General features: G+C 37.8%; 1 protein-coding gene across 16 annotated transcripts in view; it reads right to left on the bottom strand.

The window, feature by feature from the left end:
• The window catches only part of DNM3 (dynamin 3), a 569,293-nt gene that overhangs the window by 458,335 nt on the left and 96,217 nt on the right, over positions 1 to 14,741 (bottom strand). The gene's annotated exons all lie outside the window — the stretch shown is intronic.

Genomic DNA, 14,741 nt, shown 5'->3' with positions numbered 1-14,741 from the left:
TTTTAATCCACATTTCTCTAATGCTAATGATGTTGAGCATATTTTCATGTACTTGTCATTTGTCATTAGCTAAAACTAGGGCAAATTATTATGAGGTAATGTTCTTCCATTAGGGTACAACAGAAATATTTTGCTTATAATATTTAAAATATTTTCATTTAAATAAAGACAATTAATTAATTCTATAATTCCCCATATTAATAACATTTTACAAATGGCACAGCTATTTATTTCATAAAATCAGTAAATTCTTGAGGTTTCCCTATAATTACAAAGATAACATAATTCATCTTTTAGTCACTTTTATACTTTTCCCTTATGGAAAAAAATCATAACAGATAAGAATATTCTCGTTAATAGAACAACAGATAAAATCTGAGAGAGCTATATTTTCAGTTCCTAACCAATATGCCTAAACAAATTACATAACTGAGGAAGTCACATAATACTGCATTTTTTGCAGAGCTCTTCAATGCCTGAATACTAGGAAGTGGAATCATCTTCACAATTTAGTTGTAGTTTACACATCTTGACCTTAGTGCTTCCTCTTATCTAGATTCTGTTTTAAGAACAAGAGTCACTTAGTGTTTTGGTTAAATTATCACTTAGGAATTTGGTTCCTTCAGGAAACTCATCTGTTTGAGGAAGTAGGTTAGCAGGGGTTCCAGCAGAACCGGCAACATGTAGTAGCTGTTTCCCTTGGCAGAGCTTCTTTCAATTGCCCCTGTTATCAGTGAACAAGTGCCTTCCTTCTTCTCTCCAGAAGTGATCAGATCAATGAGAAGCTCTTTCAGATGTGAGCCTATGTATATGTATATACATAGTATATACATAGTATATACATATATTAGACATTTTCAACTTGGCATTAGCCATTTGGCAGTGTATATTACCCTTCCATGCCAAACACCAGAACCCTAAAAAATAAAAATGACAGTTAAACTTAGGTATTCAAATTAAAAAATATCAGGGTTCTTAATGCGGCTCATTCTGGTTTTTTTTGTTTTCCAGTTTCCTCATTTATTTTTTAATTTGCATCCAAATTAGTTAGCATATAGTGCAATAATGATTTCAAGAGTAGAATCCAGTGATGATTCATCCCCTACATATAACACCCAGTGTTCATCCCAACAAATGTCTTCCTTAATGCCCCTTGCCTATTTAGCCCATCCCCCCCCCACAACCCCTGCAGCAACCCTCAGTTTGTTCTCTATATCTAAGAGTCTCTTATGTTTTGTCCCCCTCACTGTTTTTAAATTTTTTTTTTCAACGTTTATTTATTTTTGGGACAGAGAGAGATAGAGCATGAACGGGGGAGGGGCAGAGAGAGAGGGAGACACAGAATCGGAAACAGGCTCCAGGCTCTGAGCCATCAGCCCAGAGCCCGACGTGGGGCTCGAACTCACGGACCGCGAGATCGCGAGATCGTGACCTGGCTGAAGTCGGACGCTTAACCGACTGCGCCACCCAGGCGCCCCCCCCCCCACTGTTTTTATATTATTTTTGCTTCCCTTCCCTTATATTCATCTGTTTTGTATCTTAAATTCCACATGGGAGTGACGTCATATGATATTTGTCTTTCTCTAATTTCGCTTAGCATCTAGTTCCACCCACATAGTTGCAAATGGCAAGATTTCATTCTTTTTGATTGCTGAGCAATACTCCATTGTGTGTGTGTGTGTGTGTGTGTGTGTGTGTGTGTGTGTGTGTATCACATCTTCTTTATCCATTCATCTATTGATGGACATTTGGGCTCTTTCCATACTTTGGGTATTATTGATAGTGCTGCTAAAACATGGGGGTGCATGTGCCCCTTTGAAACAGCATACCTGTATCCCTTGGATAATACCTAGTAGTGTAATTCCTGGGTCATAGGGTAGTTCTATTTTTAATTTTTTGAGGAACCTCCATACAGTATTCCAGACTGGCTGCACCAGTTTGCATTCCCACCAGCAGTGCAAAAGGGTTCTTCTTTCTCCACATCCTCGCCAACATCTTTTGTTGCTTGAATTGTTAAATTTAGCCATTCTGACTGGTGTGAGGTGGTATCTCATTGTGGTTTTAACTTGTATTTCCCTGATGCTGAGTGATGTTGAATGTTTTTTCATGTGTCTGTTAGCCATCTGGATGTCTTCCTTGGAAAAGTGTCGATTCGTGTCTTTTGCCCATTCACTGGATTACTTGGTTTTTGGGTGTTGAGTTTGATAAATTCTTTACAGATTTTGGATACTAACTCTTTATCTGATATGTCATTTGTAAATATCTTCTCCCATTCTATTGGCTGCCGTTTAGTTTTGGTGACTGTTTCCTTTGATGTGCAGAAGTTTTTATCTTGATGAGGTCCCAGTAGTTCATTTTTGCTTTTGTTTCCCTTGCCTCCAGAGACATGCTGAGTAAGAAGCTGCTGTGGCTGAGGTCAAAGAGGTTTTTCCCTGCTTTCTCCTCGAGGATTTTGATGGCTTCCTGTCTTATGTTTAGGTCTTTCATCCATTTTGAGTTTATTTTTGTGTACAGTGTTAGAAAGTAGTCTAGGTTCAATCTTCTATATGTCACTGTCCAGTTTTCCCAACACCATTTGCTGAATAGAATGTCTTTATTCCTTTGGATATTCTTTCCTGCTTTGTCAAAGATTAGTTGGCCATTTCTGGGTTGGTCCATTTCTGGGTTCTCTATTCTGTTCCACTGATCTCAGTGTGTTTTTGTGCCAGTACCATACTGTCTTGATGATTACAGCTTTGTAACACAGCTTGAAGTCCAGAATTGTTATGCCTCCAACTTCGGTTTTCTTTTTCAGGATTGTTTTGGCTACGCAGAGTCTTTTCTGGTTCCACACAAATTTTAGGATTGTTTGTTCTAGCTCTGTGAAGAATGCTGGTGTTATTTTGATAGCGATTGCATTGAATATGCAGATTGCTTTGGTAGTATCAACATTTTAACAATATTTGTTCTTCCAATCCACAAACATGAAATATTTTTCCTTTTTTTGTGTGTGTCTTCTTCAATTTCTTTCATAATCTTTGTACAGTTTGCAGTGTATAGATATTCCACATCTTTGGTTAGGTTTATTCCTAGGTAACACAGCTCACTCTTAAAACATCTCAGTATTAACTTCTACTTTCCTTATCCATTATAAATTAGTACCTTCATTAAAAATTAGTGAGACTGTTTAAATTGGCATGTATTAAGTGATTTACCAATAAAAATTTGCTCATATAATGTATTAACACTTTCCAAAGTGTTTTCAAGTACATTATTTTATTTCTCTAAAATATTATATTTGTTTCATCAGCTGTCAACAGATTGAAATGCTGTCTGTTCATTACAAATAGAGGGTTTTAAAGATTACAAATAATTTATAAAGAACGTGGAACTTACTGAAGATGGAATTACCTTAAGGTGCTAACTTTGGGTAGAAGCAAACTATAGCCACCTAAGTGGTATGGTTTTAAGAGCTTGAAAATCCCCTACAGATTAAAAATAATCAAACAAACACCATCCTCTTTCCAATAGAAAACTCAACTAATAGAGATTAATTTCTGTAAGTAAGGTTTCTCATTTTTTTTTGTTAATATTCAAAGGCCTATGGGGTATTAGCACTTTAAACTGTATCAATTACTTGTATCTGAGTATAAATGAGCTTACTAGATATTCTTGGAAAGGCTTTCGAGCTACTAAGTGTATATGAAAATTCGGGGACCTGGGAGAGATGAGATAGCACAAAGAGTAAAAATGAATATAGACACGGCAGGTCAGGGCCAAAGGAAACAAATTTAATTTACTTAACTACTTCTGATATATCCTATTTTAGAGAAACTCTGAAATTCTATATAAATACTAAGGAAAGTTATTGCTATTAATATACCTGAAATTATTTTTTTTTAGAGAGACAGAACATACAATTGGGGGAGAGGAGCAGAGAGAGAGAAGAGAATCTTAAGCAGTCTCCATACTCAGCACAGAGCCCAATGCAGGGCTCGATCCCATGACCCTGGGATTATGACCTTAGCCGAAATCAAGAGTCAGACACTCAACCAACTGAGCCACCCAGGCACCCCTGAAATTATTATTGATAATCTTTTGAAAGTGAAGTCAAATAAAAGTGTTTCATTATTTGCTGTGAAATACTGATTTTTCTCAGCCTGTTATGATGAAATTTAAAACATTTAAACTCTGAGCATTGCTTTTGAAAAATATCTAAGCCCAGTCAAATTAGAAGCCTTGATGGGTAATATACAACCATTTCCCCAACATGCATACACACAAAACCTGCTGGGAGAAATTAACCTAAGGACAGTATAGTAGACACACACACACACACACACACACACACACACACACACACGTCCTATAGATTATAACTCTTATGAAGCTCATTATAAAGCTAGAGGCTTAAAGAGAAGAAATGAAGACTCAGTCCAAATGCAGCCACCTGATCCACAGGAACCACAAACCTCACTAGGTCTACCTCCATGCTACCAGCAAAGTAACAGATAGCTGCTCCCTATTCTTCTTGTCTGACTTCTGATATGTGTCACTGCATGGTAATCCCACCACTCTCCCCAAATGAAGTGGAAATGCAATGGATACTTCACCAAACTGCACAGTATTTAGCATATTCACATACACACTTACCACAACTTCACAAATACATTATCATCCAGCCAAAAGCAAGTCAGCAGGGAAAGGATGCTTATCAATCTTCATTAGCTTAGCACAGCTCCACTAGTCTCCCTCAATTCTATGGAAATATACAGGTATCAACAGCCTATACAAGTTGGCTTTTATGAAGTCTGAAGGGCTATCCATTTGCTTCCTCAGTTTATTATTTAATTACAGGCATTTAGTTAAGGTAATTGAATTTTAACTTAAAAATTATAGATCTGAACCCACACTTCTGTAATGTGTTTACACCTTTAAACAACTATCCTTGTGAGGTTCTCGGACTGCACATCATCTAACATTTAACTCCCACCAGTTGGAGTAACTGAGGCAAGGCCACTTATTTTAGGTACATGTATAATCCTTACAGTAAGGATGGCCTCATGAACTAATTTCCCTTTCCTTATTATCCTTGCCATTATTCTTTCTAAGACCAACATTGGGATGGTTTTTTTTTTTTTTTGCAACTTCCAAGAGATGATGAAGCAAGCAAAAGCAAACAACAATAAACAGTCCTGACAAAATTATTCTTAAGATTCTTGTTGAGAGGCACCTGCGTGGCTCAGTCAGTTAAGGGTCCGACTTCAGCCCAGGTCATGATCTCATGGTTTGTGAGTTCAAGCCTCATGTCAGGCTCTGTGCTGACAGCCTGCTTCAGATTCTGTGTCTCCCTCTCTCTCTGCCCCTCCCCTGGTCATGCTCTGTCTCTTTCTCAAAAATAAACACTAAAAAAAAAAAAAAAGATTCTTCTTGCGAAGAGGTCATATTAATGGTAACCACTAATATGGTGACATTGCCATATCAGTGGGAACCATCTGCAGAGTCTAATGGAGGTAGATTTTAAGGTTAAGTTCTAAATGTGACAACTACAAACCCAAGTCCTGTTAACTCATCCACCTGGCAGCCAGGCAGCCTCCTCTGTCACCTAAAAATGTCTGAATTTCACATCCCTATAGTAGCTTGAAGGCACCATCAAGATTTTAGCAAATTGGTGTTTTTAACTTGAAAAAAACTGACTCATCTGGTATTCTATATTTCTTTGGGAGCTTCTATAATGGGGAGACATATTACAAAAAGAGAGAGATGTGAAAGAAATAGTTTAAGGTAAACTCTTTCTCTGGGAGATATAAATGTTTAAGGTTTTTTCATCACCTCAGAGCCATAAGCCAATGCCCAAAAATGACCCTGGAAATGTTTTCATGAGCAGTGAAAACTACTGTGATCTCAATGTTGACCATTATCAGAGTAAAAGGTTAGCAAAGTCTTACCTCCACTTCCAGCCATGATAAAGTATCAGGAGTCAGATTTACCCTCCCACCTTAAAAAATTAGAAGATAGGACCCAATATATAAAAGAACAGGGTTTCTACATTGAACAACAGGCAATGCAAGACAGTAATTCCTGAGAGAAGGGAAATCAACAAGGTGAGTATTTCAATTGCCTCAAGAAAATGTCAATGTGGCAGCACAGGAAGGGAGAATCCATACAAACCCCAACAGTCTCACTGAAATGGAGGCACAGAATTCAGGGTTCAAGGAAGCCAAGATGTGGTAGGGTCCGCTCCCTTTGGAAAGAAAAAAACCTCAAGGCAACCTGGATATATGCATACGCGACAACATCCCTCATGACCTTGTAACATGAGACCACTTAATCAGACTGCATATTTGTGTGTTACCATATATGGGACACAAAGAAGTGAAAAATACATAAGAAACTACACCACATGGCGTTCGGGACTCAGTTCTTTGGTTACAAACCCAACTGAGCGGTGCTGGCAGGAATAAAGTTGCTTCCTGGAAAGAAAAGCCTCCGTGTCATGACTCTCTGCGAGCATCCTGCTACAAAGGCAGGTAGAATTTATTTTTTTAATGTTTATTTATTTTGAGAGAGAGAGAGAGAGAGAGAGAGAGAGAGAGAGAGAGAGAGAGAACCTGAGTGGGGAAGGGGTAGAGAGAGAGGTAGGGAGAGAAAGAGGGAGAAAATCCCAAGCAGGCTCCATGCTCAGCATGGGGCTTGATCTCAACACCATGAGAGATAATGACCTGAGCTGAAATCAAGAGTTGGGACACTTAACCAAGTCACCCAGGTGCCCCATCAGGTAAAATTTAGTGGAGCAATATTCTTCAAATATTGAAGAAAAAGGGGCTGCACAGAGATAAAGTTCCAGACTAGTGAATGCATGTGAGGAAACTATTAAGGCTGGGAGAAAGAACCACCAGAAAGGACTACTCCAGAGCTCACAAGTTTGGAATAGTTGGCTTCCAAGAAGCCAGAGTGGATACTTAGTAATAATACCTGGGGCTTCAAGTAGAATCAATAACGAGGTCAAATTTGCCCTGATTTAAAGGCTGCTCTGGAGCCATGCAAATAAATTCCAAAAGCGAACCTCAAAGAGATCAAACTGGATGCCTATTAACTTAAGTGAATATCAGAATGAAGCCCAAAATTATTAAAACAAAACCCAGTACAACATAAAATTCACACTGTCCAGTGTTCAGTCAAAATTACTAGGCATGCAAAGAAGCAGGAAAATATGAGCCATAATCAGGAATGATAAAAGTCATTCAGCAGGAACAGACACAAAAACTCCAAAGGGGATGGAATTTGCACACGAGAATTTTTTTTCAACACGGGGACAGTTTTAACATAGTTCATGATTTAATTAAAGTATAATCATTTAGTGATCATTTTGATCCATTTTATCTTCTTATTCCCGAAATTTTCAAGTTGAGGTATAGTTGACACATAATGTTACTTTTCCTGTGCAAAGTATTCTCCAGGACCAACCTCTAAACATTCACTTTCATTATTCTAGATCATTTGGCAATTGCAGTACATATACTTTCCTCAGTCTTATAATCGCTTCACATCGCTCCCATAGTTTTACACTCTGCTATTATACTGTCCCAGAATTATTTAAGGGTGTGGCTCTTCTCACCTATCCGACACTACAGCATCACCCTTTTAGTGTAGGGACTCTGCCTCATATACATCTTTGTACACCCTTCAATAACCTAAAGAAATAGCTTTTATGAGTAGTGAAAAGGCACTCAATAAACTGCTGAATAAGCATTCCTTGCCCATGTACATTTCTGAACACCCAACTTTAACAATCTTGATAGCATAGATACAAAATAACTGAAAGATTTACTTAAAAGGTTAGCAGTAATTTAGACAAAAAACAATTTAGACACCTCAAGATTATACCTACCTGGTAAATCAAAATAGACCTGAATTATATTTAAGGTCATTGATGTTTATTCTGAAGCCTGCACTAATACTTGGTCAAGGAAAAGTCTACATAGAGCCTAATATGAACACTGGTACACATGTACACAGAAAAATGAAAACTTAAAATAATACAATGATGAAGAGTAAGATATATCATGTACATGCCAAGAAAACAGGTTTTGATAAGGAATAAGAACAAGAGTAAATAGATATTCAAAATGGAGGGGGGGGGTGGGGTAGCTCCGTTAGTTAAGCATCTGACTCTTGATTTCAGCTCAGGTCATGATTGTGCCTTAATGAGATCAAGCCCCATGTCAGGCTGTTTACTGACAGCATTGAACCTGCTTAAGATTCTCCCTTTCCCTCTCCTTCTGCCCCTCCCCTGCTCATGCACTCTAAATAAATAGATAAAATTACAAAATGGAAATCACAGTTGACATGCCTCAGATTTGAGACCCTCCAAAGGACAGAGGCTCAAATGGCTTTTGACATGCCTTAGAGAGATATGTGCTTCTAAGCCTGAATACTTGTAAAGTATTGCATGACCCCAAATTCCTATATAATGAAACAATAAAAACTGAAGTTAAATGGAAGCAAATTCCATCCATATATCCTCTGTACAAATGCAGAGGTTTAAAAAAAAGGGAAGGGTCTCTTTAAATATTAGCCAAAGTAATAGTAACAGGAAGACAGTTGAAGGGACATGATGTACAGGACACAAACTGGCAACTTCTCTGTTGTGTGGCACACTGTAGGCATTTAAAATCTATTTAATGAACAGGTGAATGAATGAATGAATGAATGAATGAATGCAAAAACAAAAAGATAAAAATTTACCAAACAAATACACTTTGGGAAAATAAAGAAATTCTACCAGGCTTGCAGGATATTGTTTTTTGTTTTTTGTTTATTTTTTTAATGTTTATTTACTTTTGAGAGAGACAGAGACAGAGTGGGAGTGGGAGAGGGGCAGAGAGAGAGGGAGACACAGAATCTGAAGCAGGATCCAGGCTCTCAGCTCAGCACAGAGCCCAACATGGGGCTCGAACCCACGAACCGTGAGATGATGACCTGAGTCTAAGTCGGATGCTTAACTGAATGAGCCACTCAGGCACTCCAGGATATTGTTAATATTAAACTAACACGATCACTTTAAAAGTACTTAACGTGAACTTAGCTCACTTTGCAAAATAAACACCTTCAGTTAGTACAAAACCACCTTGTAAATCAGCAGAGTAGCTCAGTGATGGTCTACTGTATGCCATTCACGCAACAGAACCACCGATTTCTTAAATTTGTGGACCATGTCATTCAGTGAGATAACTCATTGTGCCCTGTTGGACTAGTGGCTGCTGAAGTGAATGTTTCACAGAAAGAAGAGTGCAGGCTGTGGCAGTAGGGAAGACTGAGCATGACACATGGAGGAGGAGAAGGCCAAGAAAATGATTTCCAGACTATTACGACTCACCCAACAAATGCAAATGCAGGGAACATCTGTGATCTACAGTTTCCATTGTTAGAAGCTCAAGGGGAAACAATGAGAGTGGGAAGAGGTAGGTAAACAGTAATTATTAGTTGACTACAGTCATGGGTATGATATAAAATACGTCTACTCATTTTCTTACAATAAAAATCACATCTCCTTCTCTCAGATTTAAACAGATATTAACAACTACACAGTGTATCTTTTAGTCTTCTTAATCTCAATTATTTCAAGACAACCCATTTTTTAAAAACTGGGAGTACGATGGGGCATAAAAAGAAAGAGAAGTCCCAAAATGAAGGAACTTGTCTCCCTTCCATCCATCCTCTTTAAGCAAACATCATAGTCTAAGGTCAGATAACTATAATTTCTGGCTAGGAAATGAGGCTGAGGAAAGCCTCAATGCCTTCTTTTAAAATGGAATAGAGACAATGAGACCTAAAGAATTGGAAAATAATTGGCAAATTATTGACAACTCAAAAGTCATCTTAACCTCACGATCAAGAATGGAATTTTATTGAAATATATATTTCTTCATTTCCTTTCAGGAGAAATATAATACCTTTAATTTAGTCATTTCCTTCCTAAATGGAAACATATGTAGCATTAAAGGGCAGCCATCTACCTGTGAAGAAATAAAATTTAAGTCAGGTTTGCTTAGAATAGCTTTTTGACTTCTCTCAAAATTTTGAGAGTTGAACTAAAATTGCTGTGGACTTCATAAAGGAAGATACATAACTGAAAACTAGAACTTCTAAGTCTATTAATCAATGTGTAGCCAATATTTAAGCTGAGAAAAAAAGGACAACAAAAGAAAAACGGTAAAAATGGTTTTAGAGTGTTGTCAGCAAAAATAAGAAGAAACAGGGCGGGGGCGGGGGGAGGGGAGGGGAGAAAAATGAAAACCCAGTAATTCACAGTGGGATCCCAATACCCAAGCATAAAATGAAGACAGTTAAATTTCTTGAGTTATACAAATATTTAAAAGAGCAGTGATCTGGAAAACACAACCAAACCAGATTTAAAGTAGGTCTGAATGAAAGTGCACAAATGACCGTTTTCCTCCCTCATAAATAAGGTTTATAAGAATCCTGAAAGAGAGCCATTTGACCTCTCCATGAAATAGATTACAAATGTGAGAATATGTGTACTAAGTCTTGTCGTAATATATGTATAGAGTCTCTACATGTCTATCCATTTAACAAGAATGTTATTCTACCTACAACCATTAGGAGTTCATTTATTTATTACATTGTGTCCAACATTCATGGAATAATAACTCAAAGCACCCCCCAGAAAAACAAACCCTTTAATCCCTTCTATGCCAGTGATCCTCAAACTTCTTAGAAAAACCAACATCCCCACTGTCCAATACCCTAATATATTCTAATGTATTTTTGATAGTTATATTTTCCAGAATTAACATTGGATGCTTGATAACTGTGACAGTCCAAGGGGTCAATGGGACTTCCTGGGCTTATCAAGAAATCAAGGAAGACCCCAGCTGCAAGGGTTGAGTGGATATGCTCTGCTGTTACAGAGATTTCACTTGGATGTTTTTTTTCTCTATATATTTATGCCTGGAAAGTAAGTGAGTTATGCAACAACAAAATTAAGTGTTATTAGAATCTCAACCTCTGACAGTCTATGAAAATCCTGAGATACACATATATCAAATTATGACATCGTACACCTTAAACTTACACAATGTTATATGTCAATTATATCTAAATAAATCTGGAAAGAAAATATCCTTGGGCTCTTCAAATACCAGAGCCAAATACGCTGCTGTCTGAGCCAGATGCCCTGGCAGCAGGAAAATACCGGTCAGCAGTGAATGAGTGCCTGTTATGTTCAAAGCACTGCACTTAGACCTGTCTAAAGACTCTATGACCAAACATTTAGACAATTTAAAAAATAATAATAGGTAATACCTAAAAAAAGAGCCTATTAAAGGGAAGAAGGAAAGGTAGTTAGCAAAAGAAAAGACCAGTGAAAGAATTAGATGAAACTGTTATGAATGTTTCCCAAAGTGTTTATCAAAGACCAACAGCTTACAGAAGAACTTGACAGTAGTTCTTTAAAATGCATCCCACTGCTTTGCTCCAGACCTACTGAATCAAAACTTCTAAGGAAGTTTCCAGAAATCCTTAGGAATCTTATGCACATTAAAATTTAAAAATAGCTATATTCAAGGGACTTTCAACTATGAATCTGCACTTTATATGGTAACTTGCATTTTATAAGGAAGGCAATAGGGAACCAGCAATGGAGCAGAACGAGGTCAAAGCTGTAGTTAAGAAAGAATGTTTTCAGAACCACATTTGTTTTTACATGAGGTTAACTTGTTACAATGAAAAAAAAAATAAACATTTAATCCTCTGCAAAAACAGACTATCTTATTCTAAAATATCAATTCAAATCAAATTCAGATATTTAAATATAAAATGAATGAGACATAGCTTTAAAATATTTTCAATGTTGTTATTCAAAAAAATACTTGAGTGTATCAGTCTAATTTATGAAGCAAGAAAACAGGTCCTGAGGCACTGTACGTATAGCAGGACTCAAAGTCTAAGTAATCTGTAAAATCCTTCAAAAAGCTCACCTGTGAGAAGGTGACATTTCTCTCTAGAATGAACTATTCCCTGACTCTTGTGGTAGGAGGCAATACCCTTCGGCTCAGTTCCACCTAGACTCACAGTGCTGTTCGGGTGGCCCTGGAGAGGGGCCTCAGGGTAGAGCCCTCACTTACAACATGGGGATCTGTGCCTGCTGCTTCTCAGGCCTGCTGCTTGAACTTTGTGTCTCCACCTCATCCTGTTAGTCATCTGGTGTCTCAGAAACAAGTTCTCTGGCTTCTGTTACTGAACATCTTTATTAAAATGGACACTTAAAGCAATTCCAAGTTCCCCCAAAAAACTGAATAGTAATAATTCTCTAATAAATTATAAGTCATATGCAATTTTTGAAACACAGACATGTTACATTGTGCAGTAAATGTAATACAAAGGTGGCAAATCAAATTTTGATGAATTAGGAATATATTTGACATGCATGAAAGGAGGAAATACCAAGGAAATCTTTCACAAAAGAATATTTCTGTAATTTGAACAATTAACTTTAACCATTTTGAAAGTTCTAATTTGTAGTATCTTTCTTTCTTATACCAATGTCATTGAAATAAAGGAGTATGAAGCAATATAATGGCATTTAGAGAAGCATTTTAACATAAAAAAGTTCTCCAGATGACAAAACCACTTATCCTTAACCATGACCTACAGGCTTTACTTTTGTAAATCCTTAACAGTAACTTTTAATGCAAAGAGTGACGGATTCTACTGTCTTAAAAACCCACCCCTCCTGAAGGAAGTATATCAAACTCCAAATGGATCATTTCTCTTAAGTAATTTTTTAATGTTTATTTATGTGTTTTTTGAGAGAGAGAGCCTGAGTGGAGGAGGGGCAGAGAGAGAGAGGGACAGAGAATCCCAAGCAGGTTACACACTCAGCGCAGAGCCCAATACAGGGCTTGATTTCACGACCCTGAGATCATGACCTGAGCCTAAATCAAGAGTCAGACGCTTAACCAACTGAGCCACCCAGATACCCCCAAGTGGATCATTTCTTAAAGCAGTGATGGGGCGCCTGGGTGGTGCAGTCGGTTAAGTGTCCAACTTCAGCCAGGTCACGATCTCGCGGTCCATGAGTTCGAGCCCCGCGTCGGGCTCTGGGCTGATGGCTCAGAGCCTGGAGCCTGTTTCCGATTCTGTGTCTCCCTCTCTCTCTGCCCCTCCCCCGTTCATGCTCTGTCTCTCTCTGTCCCAAAAATAAATAAAACGTTGAAAAAAAAAAAAAAGCAGTGACACTTTCAACACACTCAGCAGACCATCAAAAATATTATATTCAGACACATTTGTTTTCTCAGTTTGACATGTCATTAAACCAGTGAACAGCAAGACTCATTATTGAAAACAAAGAAACCAGTGGCATGCTGGTAAATGTTTAATAGCTGGCACCCTAAGGAGGAAAAAGTCTTGATTCATAGCATTTGCCAATTTCCGTAGTGTAAGTACTCCTACAATGACCAACTTCAGGTTACTATCATGATGTCACCGAATACAGAAATGAAAAGAGAGTTGCATAATCAGATCTCAGGAGCTGGCAAAAGTCAGTTTCAGCATGGCACTGGAAATGTCCACAGGCATTGAAAACTGTCCCCTTGTCTTAGCAAGACCCCCTACCTACTCGCTTGCCCTTGACACCCCAGTCCTTACCCAACACTTCATCAGTGCTTTGTCCAGCTCTTGTCCTCCCAAGCCAAACCTTCAGAAATCCCTCTCTCTAAATCCAAACTATCAAGACCTTATCACTTAAAAATGTTATCTTTGTTAATAAAACAGAGATGCTAGTTTTTTCTCACCTTCCTCACAACACTGTGTGATTTCTTAGAATGCTCTCCTGTACTAAGTACTAAATTTCCCAAAACAAATTACACAGAATAAGGCTTAGGGTCTGTAATTAACTTTTTGGCTTTGTTTAGCAACTAATACGTAGCAGGTGGAGACAAGCAGTCAAATGTTAGTAAATGAGCATCATGTTGCAAAGTAAATGATAATTATGAGTTAATCAAATAATTTATGTATTTACTATTCACATATTTATGCTTCCTTACATAAAAAATAGCCCAATACAAATATAAAGTATATCCTGTAATTATAAAGGAAGCGGCTCAAGGGGCACCTAGCTGGCTCAGTTGGTAGTAGAGCATGTGACTCTTGATCTGCGGGTCATGAGTTCTAGCCCCTTGTTGAGCATACAGTTTACTTAATAAAAAATAAAGCAAACAGTTCAAGTTTCCTATTTTTAAAATGCAATATTATTAGTGTCAGAAAGACATTAGTAACAATCCCTACTCCTACCAACAGTGTGGCCTCTGACAAATCGCTTAACTTTGCTGGGACTCTTTTTCTAAAATGGGAATCATAGGGACGCCTGGGTGGCTCAGTTGGTTGAGCGTCCGACTTCAGCTCAGGTCATGATCTCACAGTTCGTGGGTTCGAGCCCCATGTCGGGCTCTGTGCTGACAGCTCAGAGCCTGGAGCCTGCTTTGGATTCTGTGTCTCCTCTCTCTACCCCTCCCCTGCTAATGCTCTGTCTTTCTCTGTCTCAAAAAACAAATAAACATTAAATAATAATAATAAAAAAAATTAAATGGGAATCATAACATCTATCTCAGAAGATTCTTACATGATAATAACTAATGCTCAAAACATGGCAACCACTAAGTGTTATAGCTTTCTAAATAGTAACCGTCTAGGGTTTAGCTACACTTTTATAATAGTTTCTTAGAATTACAGCAGGAAAA

Source organism: Felis catus, chromosome F1, assembly GCF_018350175.1.
Source record: "Felis catus isolate Fca126 chromosome F1, F.catus_Fca126_mat1.0, whole genome shotgun sequence".
Taxonomy (NCBI): domain Eukaryota; kingdom Metazoa; phylum Chordata; class Mammalia; order Carnivora; family Felidae; genus Felis; species Felis catus.
This window is presented reverse-complemented; position numbering and strand designations above follow the sequence as displayed.